Genomic DNA, 19,905 nt, shown 5'->3' with positions numbered 1-19,905 from the left:
TGAGACCCACATATTGTAGTTTGCAATGGGAGCATTCAATAAGATAAATGGCATATTCAGTGGTACAATTCATGCAAGCGTCAATGTCATAGATTCTGTTAGTAACCGTACTGTTAAAATTTCTAGTTACTTTGACATATTCGCATGGTTTGCACCTCCGTTTCCCACATTTAAACATGCCAGTAGGAGCATCTTAGGCCATTGTTCACAGTATTGACATTGAAGACCGGAGCCATAGTATTGACATTGTGAACAATGGCCTAAGATGCTCCTATAGGAGGAGCCCTACTCTGGGGAATACTTTAGCACCCCCATTACTTAAAAATAAGAAAGAGAACCAGGGTTCCTGGTTACAACATACTGGCATGTTTAAATGTGGGAAGCGGTGGTGCAAACCATGCGAATATGTCAAAGTAACTAGAAATTTTAACAGTACGATTACTAACAGAATCTATGACATTGACGCTTGCATGAATTGTACCACCGAATATGCCATTTATCTTATTGAATGCTCCCATTGCAAACTACAATATGTGGGTCTCACGTCTAGGGACCTGGATACTAGGATACGTGAACATCTGTCATCTTTCAAAACAAATAGGGCCAGTACACCTATAGTACAACACTTTGGCACTCTACATGATAATGATCTACACTTCTTCTCATGGTGTGCGATAGAAAAGGTAAAAAGACCTACTAGGGGAGGTGACATGGATACCATCCTGGCAAGGAGGGAGGCATATTGGATCTTCACTCTTGACACCAGACTACCAAAAGGTCTAAACTAGATTTGATATTATTAATCACTGGGAGTAACTGCTTCCCCCCCCCTTGCCGCGATATCATGACTGAGCACAATACTGTTAAGATAATAAAGTCTATTTACTTTATTATTAATATTATACAATATTGACTCTGCTGTGGTTCTCTTATTTGATAGCATTGGGCCTTTAAGCATAGAGCACTATTTTCAATATCTGTCTCTTGTTTAACTATGGGTAACACTTAATTATCCATGATTTTACGCAGTACACTCTGTTATTCATCAACTTGCATATTCTGTGCACACATATATATATGCCTGTATTCTCTCTGTAAAAAGGTATATAGTGATATTATTATGCCCACTATTACATGTAGAGGTCTCACAACCAATATAACTTAATTTTTAGTTAGTGTATTATCTAATCAGCTACTGTTTGCTATTAGCCTTACGGTTTAACTCCTTAACTCTATGTAATTTAATGCTGCAATGTATAGCGCCTTATGTTATCATCTGTATCATTGTATTCATTTTAGCATGTCACGATATGTTAGTTACCCTAACTTTTATGGGTGACCGTATAATACCTTTGTTTATTGTGTCTATTGTAAATTTGTTCTAACCCAAGTTTTCTTTTATTTTATTTCATTACTTGCTGGTGATTTTTGAGTAGATAGTCTTATGAGCATTTGTACCAATGTATTGTCTAAAGTATAATTGGTTTGAGTCACAGGGGCGTTGTTTTCTGTTTTAACCTATCATATGGGCCTTTAAGGTTTTTAAACAGGTGTGTGGGTCAGCACATCAGGCTGTGACTACGGAATCTCTTCCGAAACGCATATGCCTGTGTGCTGCGCCCCCGTCTGACTCTTTACCCGATTTTGCTGTGTTCTACAACATGTTTTAATTACCAATAAAGTTTTCCTGGTTTTACCGTTTACGATGGATGTCGGAGCAGCGTTTTTTTGATACCTTTTTGTTCCAGTATCTTCCGACACATCAGCTGGAGCTTTGTTGTGAAGCGGACCTAAGCCTTGTCACTTACGGAGAGGAGCGCCTGCTATTGGCCAACTATCAGTGACGTGGTAGCACACACCCCCATACACACCGGCGAGTGTTTTGAGTACAGCGGAGGCCCTGTGAGCTGCTTGATTTGAAGCGTGGATCTTCGGGAGCGGCACAGAGGCAACTACATTTCAGGTAGTAACGCTGTTATTATACACATAATCTGGGAATTTTGTGGTGAGTGAATCAAACTACACGTCTTCCTCTATGAATGTACTGGAGTATTAGTAACATCAGTAAGAGTGACTTGCTTGGTTCCTACAATATATATAAGGTCTGGAGTACTCAGCTTAAGTGTTTGGGTTTCCCTTTTTTTTTTTTTCATATTTGCTTCATAAATATAACCCTAAAACTTTACACTTAGTTTCATAATTTTTAAACAGCTAATTAAACTTTAAAAAATACATCTACATGTTATTCTTAAACTAATCTTTTCTTTAAATGCATCATTCTATCTAGCATTTATTTAATGTTTAATATCCCTTTAAATGATAATGCACACACAGAAGGGGAGCCATACTAGGCAGACCTAGCTTCCTGTAAGCCCTGGTTTCCTTTCCCCTTACAATTGCAAGCTGCCTGACATTTGTGTAGCTTTAACTGAGAACTAATCAGGGGCGCAATCCGATATACGGTGCAGGTTTCGGCGCAAGCGTGGAAACCTGCACCGCCTGTAGTTTGACCTCGCACATCGAGCTATCACATATACGGCGCCGACAGTTGCTAAAGTGCCGTAAGTCTGACAAATTAGCGATGTCCAGAAATAAGCGTAAGTACAAATTTCTGGAGTCGCCAGTGACTTACGGCACTTTAGAAACTGCTGCCGCATAAAAAACTAACTAAAGTATAAAATCTCCCGTTACTGTCTAACACGCCTCCCAAACATCATCCCGACACGTATACCCCTCTATCCACAATCCCCCCTCTCACTCCTAATAATAAATATATTAACCACTAAACCGCCACTCCCGGACCCCACCGCCACCTATATTATATGTATTTACCCCCTAATCTGACCCCCCTACACCGCCGCCAGCTACATTAAATGTATTACCCCCTAATCTGACCCCCCTACACCGCTGCCAGCTACATTAAATATATTACCCCCTAATCTGACCCCCCTACACCGCCGCCAGCTACATTAAATGTATTACCCCCTAATCTGACCCCCTACACCGCTGCCAGCTACATTAAATGTATTACCCCCTAATCTGATCCCCCTACACCGCCGCCAGCTACATTAAATGTATTACCCCCTAATCTGACCCCCCTACACCGCCGCCACCTATATTAAATATAGTAACCCCTAATATGATTTCCCTACACCGCCGCCACCTATTTTAAATATAGTAACCCCTAATATGATCTCCCTACACCGCCGCCAGCTACATTAAATGTATTACCCCCTAATCTGATCCCCCTACACCGCCACCAGCTATATTAAATGTATTACCCCCTAATCTGACCTCCCTACACCGCCACCAGCTATATTAAATGTATTACCCCCTAATCTGACCCCCCTACACCGCCGCCAGCTACATTAAATGTATTACCCCCTAATCTGACCCCCTACACCGCCGCCAGCTACATTAAATGTATTACCCCCTAATCTGATCCCCCTACACCGCCGCCAGCTACATTAAATGTATTACCCCCTAATCTGACCCCCCTACACCGCCGCCACCTATATTAAATATAGTAACCCCTAATATGATCTCCCTACACCGCCGCCACCTATTTTAAATATAGTAACCCCTAATATGATCAGCTCTATTACCAGCCCTTAAAAGGGCCTTTTGCGGGGCATTGCCCCAAAGTAATCAGCTCTTTTACCTGTAAAAAAAAGAACAACCCCCCTAAAACAACCCACCACCCACACACCCCTACTCTAAAACCCACCGATCCCCCCTTAAAAAAACCTAAGTCTAACACCCAAGTGGTCCTTACCTGTCCTGAAGACCGGCGGAGAAGGTCCTGTTCCAGGCGGTGAAGTCTTCTTCCAAGCGGCGACATATTCTTCTTCCAGGAACCAGCCGGCGCGGAGCGGAGGAGTTGAAGACCGATGAACACAGAGCTGAAAACCGTCCACTCTGGAACTAAAGACCGGCGATGCTGGAACTGAAGATCGGCGACACTGGAACTGAAGACCGGAGCCATGGAGCGTGGAGGATCCTCTTCATACGATCTCTGCCGTACACTGAATAGGAATTCAAGGTATGCGAATAAAAATGGCGTCCCTTGAATTCCTATTGGCTGATTTGAGCCTTTAAATTCAAATCAGCCAATCGGATGAGAGCTACTGTAATTCTATTGGCTGATTTGAATAGCCAATAGAATAAGAGCTACTGTAATTCTATTGGCTATTCTAATCAGCCAATAGAATTACAGTAGCTCTTATTCTATTGGCTATTCAAATCAGCCAATAGAATTACAGTAGCTCTCAGCCGTGCTATTACAAGTGTACTGCTTACTAACTATTACTTATGGAGTTGATCACAAGTCTACAGCAGCAAAGTGGGTAATATCCCCTCTACAAGTCTACAGAAGTAAAAGGTTAGTATTTGCTTGGTAAGTCTATAGCAGTTAAGTGGTTAATATTTCCTCTGAAGGGCCATAGCAGTTAATGAGTTTATGTTTAATCTGCAGGTCTAGAGTAAAGGTTTATAACAGTTAGGGGTTAATATATTTTCCTGGCTAAAGGTCTACAGTACATAACGGTTAATATTTCCTTAGCAAGTCTATAGCAGTCAAGGGGTTAATCTAATCTGCAGGTCTAGAACCATTAAGGGGTTAATATAATGTCTATATTTAATTAGGTACCTATATTTCCACTCAAAGCAAAGCAGAGTTTGTAATAAAATATGTTTTATCAACATATTAATCAAAGTTTAGCTTAGCTGGCCAGTGTTACACTCGTTCATACAATTTCCACAATAATTACTGCTTGTAATTCTTACGAGCTTGCCCGACACCACATATGTGGGAATATGTAATGAGGGCATTTGTCAATAACACCGGTGTTCTCTATTCTGTAAGAATGTGCTCCTTTGACAGAATCTGCTGACTGCGCATGCTCTGCATTACGTAATCGCACTTCACATATGTTAAATAGGAATGTGTGGAATGCGATTATGTAAATCAGCAGCATGCGCACTCAGAGGTAGTAAATTCTGACATGGAAGTTGGGTTGTAAATTCTTGACAGTTGTCATGTCTCCCTCTGAACAGTCAGCGTTCCTGGGAGGGTCCCGGCGAGGAGGGGCGGGCATAGCCTGGGAAGGAGGTGTCTCTGGCACGTGATTGGTGCTCAACCAGTCATGCACGCTCAGAAATGTGGTGACGTCACGGTCGCACATTCCGTCGGGTCGCAGATTTCGGGGGCGTAACAGCCAATCACGAAGTATACCATGTGGGATATGTGAAAATGCCGTCCCCTTTCTTGATGTGATTGTACCACGTGATCACTACAAGTACCTGACTGCTCCTAGCAATGTGAATAGCCCTTCCTTCCTCTTCTTGTTGGTAATTGTACCATGTGATCATAGGGCCTTTAGCCGGATGGGATCTAGTCGTCACAAAATATCAATTTAGTTTATAGAAGCGCTGTTGAATTCTGTGATAATGATATCGCACACTGTCTGAAAAGGTACCTAAATAGCTATTTATGTAATAATTTTGATTATCCTTGTAGGAGTATTTTATATATTTGCATACTTACAGTAATATACAACTTGGGCATATTTACGAATGAGCGACATACGTCTGTATACATTTGGTGAGGGTGACACTTCCCACGTGCTGTAAGTAAATTATTACTATTATGGTTTAAGTGCATACTGTGTGCTCAGATTTGATATCTGCTTGCTGTATATAAAACATATTAAGCATTTACCATTAAATGTACGTGTCCCTAATTACGTATATTATTGTAAGGTTGCACGTAAATTACTTAGCAAATTGGAACACAGTAACACACTGTTTTTAAGTAAGTCCATGTATGTATTTCCGCATCTCAATATAAATTAGTATAACATTTTTGTGAGTTATTTTGTTGCTTTAGCTGTATATGCTCTGCTTTAATTTTAGATTGCTTTGTTTTTACATAGTCCATTGTAGGGTTATGTGGTTGGTTTTGTTAGGGCGGTTTAAGATTATTATTATTTTTTTTTAACATATTTTCCTTTACCCATATGCTTATAGAGACAGTATTCCCTGTAATAAAATATTATACAGTGTTGCGGTTGTACGTTTGGAATGCATTATAACCTTGTTTGCTGTAGTTGGTTCTCAATAGCCAAACTCTACTCACCTTATTTTGGGGGGGCAGGCAATCTCGTCTTTTTATTTGAGTAGACAAGCTAACAGTTATTTTGTTAAAGGGTCAGTAAAGTCAAAATTAAACTTTAATTATTTGGATAGAGCATGCCATTGTATACAACTTTCCAATTCTGTTATCGAATTTGCTTTTTTCCTTGGTATCTTTTATTAAAGAGTAAAACTAGGTAGGCTCATATGAGCTCAGGAGTGTGCACGTGTCTTTAGTACTATATGGCAGCAGTGTTTTTGCAACATTGTATAACAAAGCTACAAATAATGTTGCAAAACACTGCTGCCATATAGTACTAAAGACATGTGCATACTCCTGAGCTCATATGAGCCTTCCTAGTTTTACTCTTCAATTAAAGATACCAAGAAGCAAATTCAATAACATAAGTAAATTGGAAAGTTGTTTAAAATTGCACGCTTATCTGAATCATGAAAGATTAAAGTGAATGTAAAGTTATGGTGACATCAAGACAAGCTAACATCTATTAAACTATTATTTAGGTAGTTGCTAAGTTATTTTTTAAATTACCAATCTATTTGACATAAAAATCTTTATGACAAATTCCTGACCCTTCGGCTCCAAACTCCTTCCAAGCCCTATTTCCGTCTTCTTTTACGAGTGACTTCTTCTGCGGTCCCACCCGCTCTCCACGCCTCTCTAAAGCGCGTTCACAGAATCTGAGTAACAATGTGTATGCACTATTCTCCGACCGTCCGTAATAAGCTGATTACTTAATTATGGATTCTTAGGTGGAATTACTACGCATGCGCGAAACGGGAGTGCGTACACTTCTCTTTGTGTAGAAAAAGTATCTAGCGCATACACAGAAGGATGAAGAGGCGGATGACGTCGAGTGACGGCCGCCTAATGGCCAGAATTTCAATTGGCTCAAAAGAAAACGTGATCATGGGAGAATTTTATTTGGTAACGTTAGGAATCGACTTTCTAAAGGTAATAACTTCATAAATAATGTAATATATAGAAACTGATGACTTAAACTTATACTTATTTGACACACAGAGTGCTACAGTTCATAGAGTTTGAGCTAACTTTACCATCACTTTATATTTGACTTTACTGTCCCTTTAATAAACTATCACATGATTAAGGTCATTTAGACCGAAACGTTGTGTTGCTGTATTTTCTGATGTCCCAATAAAGAACAGATTAAATTGCCTTCTTTGTGGTGCTGTTCCTATCTTGGATTTCCCCTTTAATAAACTATTCATTGTTTTCAAGTTATATTAACTCTGCTGAGGCTGAGTAGGTGTGTGTATATGTGTATATATATATATATATATATATCTATATCTCTCTCGATCATGATCAATAGGACAATAAGTCCAGACCTTATTCTTTTAAGAGCCCCAAAGCTATGCCCATAGACACCCTGGCAAAAGTTCTTAAAGCATCAAATGTCGTGAATACCATTCAATCATTTTATCAATACACCAAACCAAACTGTCTTTGTCCGTAAATGCCCCACTGTCTTATCAAGACTGGATACAAGCAACTTTCCATGTAAGGGCCTTAGGCACTACCGGTATGGGTGAAGAAACAACTGAATACGTATGCCCTCCGATATCCATAGTGAGTATCACTGGCGCCTGCTCTCCACTCACGGACCAGCTCTCCGGTTGCTGGCGTGAAATCCCACAACTCTCTGATGTGGTGTGTGCATACAACCACGTGACCCGCTCATCCAATTAGGAGATAGTAGTCTGACTGGATTTGTTCCGTTAAAGTGTTTATCCTCTATAGTCCTCAGACGAGGGGTCTAAGCTGTCAAGGCCTAATGGGGCTGGCAAGCAAATACAATACCATCTCTGCTGCCCTGGTATAGGCAATAGTTCAAAAAGGTTGCAGAGACGGTGTCAATTTAAAAACATCTAATTTTATTCCAAGCAGTTTAAAAATACACGTGGAAGGTACCAGACAAAAACTCTATAGAGTCACAGCATGTGAATGTCACGCCACTTTGTCTGTAAACATGGCCGTTGCCATGGACGCGCCAGTGCTTGTGTCTCTCTCTGTATGTTGCACCGATTACACCTGTGGATCCTCCTTGGCACAAATCTGTGCCTGTGTAAGTAACTCCTTTTACTTACTACACTGCCCAAGTATAGTTCTATCTTGTGCTCCCTGGGTGCTTTAACCCCTGAACTGCTGTATACTATTGGATTGCCTGTTTGTTGCCAGAACTCTGCTTGTCCCTGACTACTCTCCTGCTTAACCCCTGAACTGATGTGTACTATTGGAGTGCCTGTTTGTTGCCAGAACTCTGCTTGTCCCTGACTACTCTCCTACCTAATCCCTGAACTGCTGGTTTACTATTGGATTGCCTATCGTTGCTGAACTCTGCTTGTCTCTGACTATTCTCTGCTTGACCCCTTGCTACTGTGAAGGATTGGACTGTCTGCCTGGTATTGATCCCTGCTTATCTCTGACCATTCTCTGCTTAACCCCTTGGTACCGTGAAGGATTGCTCTGTTTACCTCATTTCTCATTGTTTGTTCTGGGATATTTCCTTATCTTTCCACCTGACGCCGGGATAAGAAGACTACTGGCCAGGATTAGTCTGATAGGGAAATAACCCACAAGCATTAGAGTGAATCGCTAACATGTTTTGTCACCGAGCCGTAATCGTAGCTAATGCTAACCTGTTACCTGACTTATGAACTCTGTATCAACCAGTGATAAGTTAAAAACTGTGGCTGTTATAAATGATTGAAATAATTAAAGGTAAATTGCCTTATTTACTTACGCTAGCCTTTACACAAGTGAGGAATACATCTATCATTACAATTTGAATTCATATGGCAATTTCATTATATCTTGTATATTGCAGAGAGTATATTTATCGGTTAAGAACCCATAGAGAGGAATAGTTTACCCTATATCAATAGATAAATAAACCCCAAATAATTTTTGAAGTAGTATACTTTTTAATATGGTAAGGAATAATGCCTTAGCTTTCATTCCTGTTTCCAAACATCCTGCAATCAGATTGTTGGATAGTGCAATATAACATAGATTGTATAATGTGATATCAACTGAGTCATAAGTATCTTGGAAATAGGTGCACTTAAACACTGACTACTGGTGTCAAAGAAAATAACTGAGTACAATATCAAAGTTATTAAAATAAATATTAACAAAAGTTATAAATTATGAGATCTTACATATTTGAAGTTTATCTGGAACCTATTTATATCAACTTATTAGAACAAAATTCTGAAACACGTATGCAAACATATGTACATACATATACATTAAAAACAGTCCTTTTAAGTGCACTATTTACTGTTGGGGTATATGTGTATGTGTATATGGGGTACACACCCCTGTTAAAATGTCAGGTTTCTGTGATGTAAAAGAATGAGACAAAGATAAATAATTTCCGAACTTTTTCCACCTTTAATGTGATCTATAAACTTTACAACTCAATTGAAAAACAAACTGAAATCTTTTAGGTAAAGGGAAATCAAACTAAAAAACTAAAATAATATGGTTGCATAAGTGCGAACACCCTTAAACTAATACTTTATTGAAGCACCTTTTGATTTTATTACAGCACTCAGTCTTTTTGGGTATGAGTTTTTCAGCATGGCACAACTTGACTTGGCAAGATTTGCCCACTCTTCTTTGCAAAAACACTCTAAATCTGTCAGAATGCGAGGGCATCTTCTGTGCACAGCCCTCTGCAGATCACCCCACATATTTTGAATTGGATTCAAATCTGGGCTCTGGCTGGGCCATCCCAAAACTTTAATCTTCTGGTGAAGCTATTCCTTTGTTGATTTGGATGTATGCTTTGGGTCGTTGTCATGCTGAAAGATGAAGTTCCTCTTCATGTTCAGCTTTCTAGCAGAAGCCTGAAGGTTTTGTGCCAATATTGTCTGGTATTTGGAACTGTTCATTATTTCCTCTACCTTGACTAAGGCCCCAGGTCCAGCTGAAGAAAAACAGCCCCAAAATACAATTTTGCAGATTTCTTTGTACTGCGCACTATAGTTAGTGACAAAATATACTCCCTCTCCAAAACCAAGACTTAAGAAGGATGTTTAAAGAAAGGGGCTACGCAGACACTGTACTTGACAAAGCACAAAATCAGGTGGCAAAGTTGGATAGACAGACTCTCCTTACGGATAAAATCGCTGGTAAAGAAACAAAGAAGGGTAGGCACAAAATATCTTAACTCTTCTGAAAAGTCTCAGTAAATGTTTCCAAAAATATTCAACAGCCTTTAGTCCTTCACTGTGTGGTATCGAGGAGTAGAGTGCCGCCACATCTACCGTTGGCACCTATAGCGGCCATCTAGCCACCACTGCTCCCTCAGTAAATTTTATGACATGCTTAGTGTTTCTCAAATAGCTGTGAAGTCTGACTACCAAGGGATTCAGAATGGCATCTAGCCATTCTGAAAGGTGCTCAAAAAGAGGCACAATCCTGCTTACAAACTAAAGTTTTAGTCTAAAGTTTATATTTGTAACACTATGTGTATGTGGATTTTACTTTAAATAAAGGGAAAAAAAGTGTTTATTTTTTATCCGATTTAGTTGAAAAAATAATCGGCCGATTAATCGATTTATGAAAATATTCATTAGTTGTCGTCCTCTACCTGTTATATTCAACCGTTGGCACCCTGGCAGTTGCTGCTATGGTGAGAGTGCTCTTTTTTTTTTTTTTTTTTTTTTGGGAACTGTGTATGTATGTATGTATTGTATATTGTATATTATATATATATATATATATATATATATATATATATAATATAACAGACATCTAATACCTAAAAGATAGTATACACCAATGTTATTCCCAACTAAATGTACGATAACCTATAAAAGTTATCTTCCATATAGCCCTCTAATAAGGCCAAAGTGTATTGTCTCATATATCTGTGCACAAAATTACTTTAATTTTTATGAATGTTAAAAGGTCTCATTTCCTATGTCTATATATAAATAAACAATGGGTGTAGTAGGTGCTTAGAGCTGTAGGATATATAGATATGTGTGTACACCTTAATACCTATGAAACATTAAAGAAGCGATGATAGCAAGGTAATATTTATAACAATTGTTTAATTTCATAGACTTAAAACATACTCCTCAAAATCATATCCACTAAAAACATAACTAAAATACCATTCACACTTCAAATAAACTTCTCACTTTCATTCGTATATGTTTAGGCAAATGGCTGTGAGCCTATATGACTCCAAAAACTCAAACTTAGTTAATGGTATCTAAATCAATTCTAAATAAATAAATTACAATATCTAAAAAATGGGAAAAAATTACTAAAGATTGGAAAGAGTTAAAAAATTAAAACTGACCATATAAATAGATGGAATAATAAAATTTGGTCAGATTCTAAGTTTAAAACGTGAATTCATTTGTAGTTTAAAAAGGGTGCTAGTTCTAACTCTGAATTAAGGCCATGTGGATAAAGAGTATTAAAATCATAAATCAACTCAGCTTCTCTCCTAACAAGTTTATTTTCAAAAAATTTTTAGGGGATCCCTGAAAGATACATTTTTATTGCCAAGCACATGTAATGGGAACTAACTCCAAGCATTTAACATTATTGCTGTTGAATTGATTTAGATACCATTAACTAAGTTTGAGTTTTTGGAGTCATATAGGCTCACAGCCATTTGCCTAAACATATACGAATGAAAGTGAGAAGTTTATTTGAAGTGGGAATGGTATTTTAGTTATGTTTTTAGTGGATGTGATTTTGAGGAGTATGTTTTAAGTCTATGAAATTAAACAATTGTTATTAATATTACCTTGCTATCATCGCTTCTTTAATGTTTCATAGGTATTAAGGTGTACACACATATCTATATATCCTACAGCTCTAAGCGCCTACTACACCCATTGTTTATTTATTTGATAATCTCACTTTCTAGGGAGGAGGTAGTTATTTAGTTTGGCTTAGTAGTATCGGTTTAGCACTTTACCCTACCCCCTTTATTAAACTATGTCTATATATATATATGTATGTGTAGTAAGGAACTCCCTGATACACACATCGAGAGATTACAAGAATAATACATCATACTGGGTACAGAAATCAAACCATTATATAATGATGAAATATATACCTCTTATTAGAATGCTGCCATATCGAGATTTTCGTTCAACCCTCCTGGAAATAGGCTCCCAAACTTATAAATCCAATAAGTCTCTCTTTGTCTCAAGCAGGTCAAACGATTGGTGCCCTGCTTGTGGGGAACCCTTTCCAGGGGGGTTATGTGAAATGTACATTCTTGTCCCTTATGGCATTTGATAGCGTTTCTTGATACACTGTGTTTCTGACTGCCTTTCTTAATATTCCTAAAATGTTCCCCCCAAAGTCTCCTAACCTTACGGGTCGTACGTCCCAAATAGTGTACCCCACATTCACATGTTAATAGACTACAAAACTAGAACTGCAGTCCAGTCTGATTTTGGGATAATCGGTTAAGAGCCTTCTGTTCATTTTGCCAAAGATTCGATTTACCAAAAATACGTTTAGGCAGTAATGCTAAATCTTCTAATACCAGATTTTGAAACAGATCTATACATGATCCATCTTCCCTAGGGGGCATACAAGTAGATGTAGGACAAAAGTCAGTGTAAATATAATCTTCATAAAGACCCTCAACCAGGGTTTCCACTTCATTATAGATTAATGGATCATTTTGTCTTTCATAGTATTAGTAAGAATGGGTGTCCCTGTGATCCCTCTCTTTTTCAAAGTTTTAGTTGCAAAGTACTTTTGTAAAGCAAGTTTTCGTGTAAAATTGTTAATGTCAACATATATATCAAACATTTTGTTTGTATTTGAAGGACAATATGATAGCCCTTTCCCAAGGACTCTTATTTCTTCATCATTCAATGAATAATTGGAAAGATTGAAGATCCCCCTCTTCAATCTCTCCAATTTCTCCTTATTTGCGGAGTTTCCTGCCCCTTGGCCTTGTGGTCTTTTTATACCCTGATGATTTTGATAATGTGTGTCTTTTCTCCAAAGGGGAGCTGGATTCAACTGGGGTTTGTCTAAAAAACCTTGTTGATTATTAAATTCATGTGAGGTAGAAGCTCTCTCAATGTGGCCTTGTTGGTTATGTGGTCTTTCAGAATAACTCGGAGAGGCAGCTCCTCTAACATGGGTGTCGGGTATTCTGTGATCTTTCATTTCTCTCAAATGTGTTCTGTTCTTGTTCCTGGCGATATAATGCTTCATATATGTTGGTATATTATGAGTGTTGTATTGATAATTAGGCAGAGATTTCTGTGTAGTCGAATGTGGTGTGTTCTTAAAATGATTCTGATTATTGTGATTTGTTATAAGAAGTCCCTGATCTATTAGGTATATATCATCTAGACTGATAAGAGTTGGATTTATTTCCTCTATTCACTATTTTCCATTCTTGGTTAGGGGGTTTATTATATGTCATTCATCTATTAAAGGGATATTAAACACTTTGAGATGGTAATATAAAATGATAAATTGTATATATAAAACTCTGCAATATACTTTTTATTATTTATTTTGTCCTCTTGGCCTGTAATTCCATTCTGAAATTGTGAGCTTTTCAGTTCCTGTTAGAAATGGAAGTGCAGAACACTGTTAAATCCAGCACAGCCATTGGCTGCACACTTTAGTGACTTATTTATAACTGACCCTAATTGGCCACAGCAGAGAAGGTAACACAAGTTACAACATGGCAGCTCCCAGTGTTTTATAGACACTAAAATTTGGCACTTATTTTGTCACTTTTTAAACAACTAATCAAACTTTAAAAAATACATCTACATGTTACTCATGGACTAATCTTTTCTTTGAATGCATCATTCTATCTAGCTTGTATTTAGTGTTTAATGTCCCCTTGAATGTATGCACCTCCCCTTTAGTATAGTCCTCATCATCCCTTAGTTTTTTCTTTAATTTTCTAGCAATAATTTCATTTTGATACTCATCTGTTGCTTTTAAAGTTTGTTCATTTAATCTACTATAGTCAGGATGGTTAGTTAATAATTCTAAGTCTTTTTGGACTTTCTCAATTTCCACTCCTATTTCATCTACCAATTTCTGCCTATGCTTAATAAGAAGGTCTATAAGTTTAAAGGAACATTCATCTAGTAATTCAATCCATTTTTTAGATAGTTCTAAATCATTTTTAAAGGAACAATTTTTAAAAATTCTTAAACCCCTAGGTATTTGTTTAATATTTCTATATTTCTTTAATGAATCTAAGTCCCACCAATGACGATGTTCATTTTTAGTTAAATCCTCCAATGCATTAAATAATAGTTTGATATCTTTGCATATTAACATCTAAAGAAAAACAATACTTGACACCCAGGAATCCAGATACACCCTTTTATTATCATTTACCCAAGATCCATAAAAACACAACCTCACCCCCTGGTAGACCCATTATAGCGGGTATTAATAGTCTTACCGATAAATTATCTTCCTATATAGATTATCTTCAGAAATATGTAAAACTACTGCCATCTTTTATTAGGGATACTACGGATTTACTACATAAATTATTGAATGTTAAAAGGACTGACAACTATCTGTGGCTGTCCTGTGATGTGAATGCGTTATATTCTAATATATCACACAAGGTTGGACTAGTATCCATATCTCAATACTTAGAGGAAGATATATATATGCCTGCCATACAAAAGGAATTATTGCTGTCAACCATTGAATTTATACTCCCTACACAATTATTTTAAATATCTTGATGAATATTGTTTACAGGTCATGGGGACCAGGTTTGCCTCCAGTTTCACGAATTTAGTGATGGGTAGCTTTGAAGATCGCTACATATACCACTCGAGCTGGAGGGGGAACCTGGTCTTCTATGGTAGGTACATAGATTACCTTATAATTATTTGGAATGGGACAGTAGAATCAGCGCCCGACTTTGCATTAGAACTTAATGAAAATGACTATGGATTAACTTTCACGTATAATGTTCAGAAAGAAAAGATTGATTTTTTAGATGTAGTTTTAACTTGGAATTTTACCCACAATATTGAGACATATACTTATTTCACAACGGTCGACAGCAACAATTTTTGGACTATGGCAGCAACCATCTTGAGAGTTGGAAAAGGAATGTACCTTTTAGCCAGTTTCGACGAATTAGACGCAATTGCACCACGCTAGAAAAATATGACGAGCAATCCATGATACTTAAAAATAGATTTAGGGAAAAGGGATACCCCCAAAGTTTATTTGAAGGTAGTTATGAACGAGCTAGATGTTTAGATAGGAATAGCATTTTATATCCCCCTACTCCTTATTCACAACCAATAGAGGATAAAGAAAAAAACAGCTTTTATAACTAATTATAATTCAAATTTTAGAAGAATTAAAAAGATTATGACCAAACATTGGCACTTACTAAAAAGAGATCCTATCCTAAAACACTTATTAGAGGACCAACCGTCAATCACCTTTAGGCGAGCCCCCACGATTAAAAGTAGACTAACCCCCAGTAAAGTAGTCATGAATAAGAGAAGGGTTAGAACGAATTGTACATAAAAAATAAACAATTCCTTAAAAGGGTCGTTTAAATGTAAAATAAAGAGATGTAAGATGTGTCAGTATATTACACACGGGGCCACAAGTATAACATCTAGTGTGACTGGATATACTTATAACCTTAAAGAGAGGCTGGACTGCAGTTCTAGTTTTGTAGTCTATTTATTAACATGTGAATGTGGTGTACACTATTTGGGGTGTACGACCCGTAAGGTTAGGAGACGTTGGGGGAACATTTTAGGAATATTAAGAAAGGCAGTCAGAAACACAGTGTATCGAGACGCTATCAAATGCCATAAGGGACAAGAATGTACATTTCACATAACCCCTCTGGAAAGGGTTCCCCACAAGCAGGGCACCAATCGTTTGACCTGCTTGAGACAAAGAGAGACTTATTGGATTTATAAGTTTGGGAGCCTATTTCCAGGAGGGTTGAACGAAAATCTCGATATGGCAGCATTCTAATAAGAGGTATATATTTCATCATTATATAATGGTTTGATTTCTGTACCCAGTATGATGTATTATTCTTGTAATCTCTCGATGTGTGTATCAGGGAGTTCCTTACTACACATACATATATAGACATAGGAAATGAGACCTTTTAACATTCATAAAAATTTAAGTAATTTTCTGCACAGATATGAGACAATACACATTGGCCTTATTAGAGAGCTATATGGAAGATAAATTTTATTTATTTATAAAATATTTTACCAGGAAGGATACATTGAGATTCCTCTCGTTTTCAAGTATGTCCTTGGACCACAAAACATTGCATTGATACAATAGTGTACAATAAAATACAAAAACAATAATACACAATATATGCAAACATGTAACATAGAACTGGTAGGAAATATTTAATCAACCATGACAGGCACATTCTGTTTTGAAATATGTTGAGAGGGATATTGGGCTTGGGGAAGTTTTTAAAGTGTGAGGGAGGTCATTTTATAATTGTGGTGCTCTGTAGGAAAAGGAGGATCGAGCTGCTTTCTTTTTGTATTGAGGCAAGCTAAATAATGTGCTGTTGTTGGATCGGAGGTTATAGGAGGTGGGAATAGCAGGGCAGAGCATTCTGCTCAGGTAGGGTGGGAGCTTCCCAGAAAGGCTCTTAAACACAAGGCAGGAAAGATGGAGGGTGCGTCTGGATTCCAGCGACAGCCAGTTTAGTTCTTTTAGCATGTCACAATGGTGGGTCCTGTTGTTACATTGTAGCACAAAGCGGCAGAACGAGTTAAACAATGTATTAAGATGAGTTTGCGGTGCAGGTGCATATATTATGTCCCCATAATCCATGATAGGAATCAACATTTGCTGTACAATCTTTTCCTTTACTGTAGGGCTGAGGCAGGATTTGCTTCTGTACAGGGCACCTAGTTTTGGATAAAGTTTAGATGCAAGTTTTTCTATGTGGAGGCCAAAAGATAGATTGGGGTCTAACAACATACCCAAGTATTTAAAAGAATGGACTGCGGTCAGCATGCAATTGGATTTTGTTTTGATGCGAAGATAGAATTTTAGGTCCCGTTCCAAAGATCATTGTGACAGTTTTGTCAGTGTTTAGGAAGTATGTTTTTTGAGATCCACTTTTTTACCTCTGTGAACTGGTCTTGGAGCACTGCTTCAAGCTGCGACAGATCGGAATTGTTTGCATAGATTACCGTGTCATCTGCGTACATGTGTACAGTTGAGGATTTGCAGACATTAGGCGGATCATTTATAAATAATGTGAATAGTAGGGGTCAGAGAATGGAACCTTGGGGTACACCACACGTGACTGGGAGAGGGAGGGAGTTGCTGTCAGAAATGGAGACCTATTGTGATCGATCCGATACATATGATTGAAACCAGGTTAACGGACGATCAGCAATACCAGAGTTTTTTAGTTTGAGCAGTAGTATATCGTGGTCTACTTTGTCAAAGGCCTTTGCAAAATCAAGGAAAATAGCTCCAGTTAGGTCTCCTTGTTCCATGCCAGTTTGGATGTTGTTGCAAACTTTTAGGAGGGCAGTTGTAGTGGAGTGACAATACTGGGAGCAAAGATATAGGGCGATAATTAGAAACCAAGGTTAACTCCCCACTTTTATGGATAGGCACTACTCTTGCAGTTTTCCAAAGTTTGGGTATGTATCCAGACACCAAGGATTTGTTAATTAGGGTTGTGACCGGTTTAGCAATTGCTGGCCCACTGAGCTTCAACAGCATTGCTGGGATTTGATCAGGTCCAGACTGGTTTTTCATTTTTAGATTATTAAGGCGTTTCCTAACGACATTGATGGGTACAGGTCTAAAATTGAACTTCTCTATATTGGGTCTTTGCTGATTTAGTGGGGCCTGATCCACATTTGTAGTTTCAGGATGCGTGTTATTTATTAGTTTGTCAATAAGGGTGGTGAAGCATCCGACAAAATAACTATTAAAGGCATTTGCTACTTCTTTTTTTTTTTTTTTTTTTTTTTTTTATATAACAAGATTTATTAAAGAAAAAGAAAAAGATACAGAGCATAGGTGTAAGCACACATTGCCACAATCCTTGCAAGTTCAAATACAGAAGCATAATGTCGCTTTACATTGAAAATATAGTTATTCAAGAATAAGAGATATATGCCTCCTTAGGCTGAGGGCCCTTTCCAAGGTCCTTTTTGTATTTGTAGTCAAAGAAAGTGTCGATCACTAGATCTGTAATTTTGTCAGTTCTTCGTATTCAAATAAACAAAGTGTAATGTCCTTCTTTGCAGGATAAAGTGCAATAACCAAATAAATACGAAGGTGAACAGTAAATGAGAATATCTTGATGATGATAACAATAATAAAAAAAAAAGAAAATAATAACAGTGACATTCGTAATAGTAACCATGCTATCTCTAACAATATTATTAATAACGTTGTACCAATATCAGTAATATTGATATTAATATTGCACCAGGATACCAGCCGTCATATAGAAGTAGTTGCTTTAAAGTCTCAAGATCAAGCATTCCTGTCGAGTCTCAAAAATCCATATAACTACTAAGTAGGAAAATCAAGTGGGCCCTGTGACCTGAGCTACAGTCAGAGCTGGCTACCACCCTTCCCCCCAGTCATGTCTGGATTCTACATCGTTTGGGAGTCAGTCAATCCAGCGTTTAAGTATTCCTCCCATATAAAACCAATAGAGGAGTAGTCATCTAATCGGTTTGTTTGTCCATAGTGGTATCTCTCTAGGTGTAGGTTATGTGTTACTGTATCTTTCCACATTTTGATTGTTGGGAGCTCCTTTTTTTTCCAATTTAGGGGTATTAGCTTTTTAGCTGAGTTTATCATTAATGTTAATAACGCGAGTCTAAGTTTGCACTTGATTTTGGGGAAATGGTTAAAAAGGAAGATCCAAATATTATGAGCCAGGGGGATTTTTAACACTTTTTCAATTTCTTTCCTTATGGATTCCCAATAATCCCTCGCTATTGAGCAGTGCCACCATATATGGAATGGTGTCCCTATGTCTTGGCAGCCTCTCCAACATAGTGCTGGGGTGGTAGGGAAGAGTTGGTGCAAACGCACTGGAGTATAATACCACCTACACATTAATTTCAAGTTCATTTCCAGTGTGGATATAGATGAGGAGGATTTACTCATGTGGGAGAATATAGATAACCATGTTTGTGTAGGTAATGTTTCTCTTGTCTCTTTTTCCCATTTAGCCACATAAGTGGGCATGGAATTAGAGTAAGATGTTACTATTTGTTTATGTGCGAGAGAAAGGATACCCCTGCTAGGGAGCGGTACCGTACATAAGTTTTCAAAAGGGGATAAAGCACGTGTCAGTTGTGTTTTGAAAGGGTGTGTAGATAGAAAATGATGGATCTGGGAATGCGTTAGCCAGTTTTGGAAAATATCTCCACAATCAGAGATAATCTCGGTCTGTGTTTTAACTTTCTCACCTTGAAAAAATTTATATGCTGGTAATGCGTCGCTAATCCCTACAGTATCTTGGCCATAAGTCTTAAGTTGTATTGGACATGCGGGGTTCCCTAACATCGGGGTTAAGGGTGAGTGTATTGTAGAAATATGTTTGTGTTTCTTTATGGTTGTATCCCAAACTTTGTAGGTTTCTCTTGTGATTGTTGGGGTCGTACTTAATATTATTCTATCTTTGGAAGGAAGCCAGCATTGGCCACTTAAGGTGGTAGTGGTAGTTAAATAAT

The 19,905-nt window shown here is 37.8% G+C and overlaps 1 protein-coding gene across 2 annotated transcripts in view; it reads left to right on the top strand.

Moving 5' to 3' along the window:
- Positions 1-5,321: 5,321 nt before the first annotated feature.
- DHX38 (DEAH-box helicase 38) overlaps positions 5,322-19,905 on the top strand; it is a 757,289-nt gene continuing 742,705 nt past the window's right edge. For both annotated transcript variants that reach the window (XR_008400173.1, XM_053699448.1), the window contains exon 1: positions 5,322-5,473. The gene's annotated coding sequence lies outside the window, so the exon portion shown is untranslated. The remainder of the gene's footprint in view (positions 5,474-19,905) is intronic.

The sequence above is a fragment of the Bombina bombina genome, chromosome 1 (assembly GCF_027579735.1).
Source record: "Bombina bombina isolate aBomBom1 chromosome 1, aBomBom1.pri, whole genome shotgun sequence".
NCBI lineage: Eukaryota > Metazoa > Chordata > Amphibia > Anura > Bombinatoridae > Bombina > Bombina bombina.
Note: the sequence above shows the minus strand (reverse complement) of the source record. Positions and strands in the feature narration are given on the sequence as shown.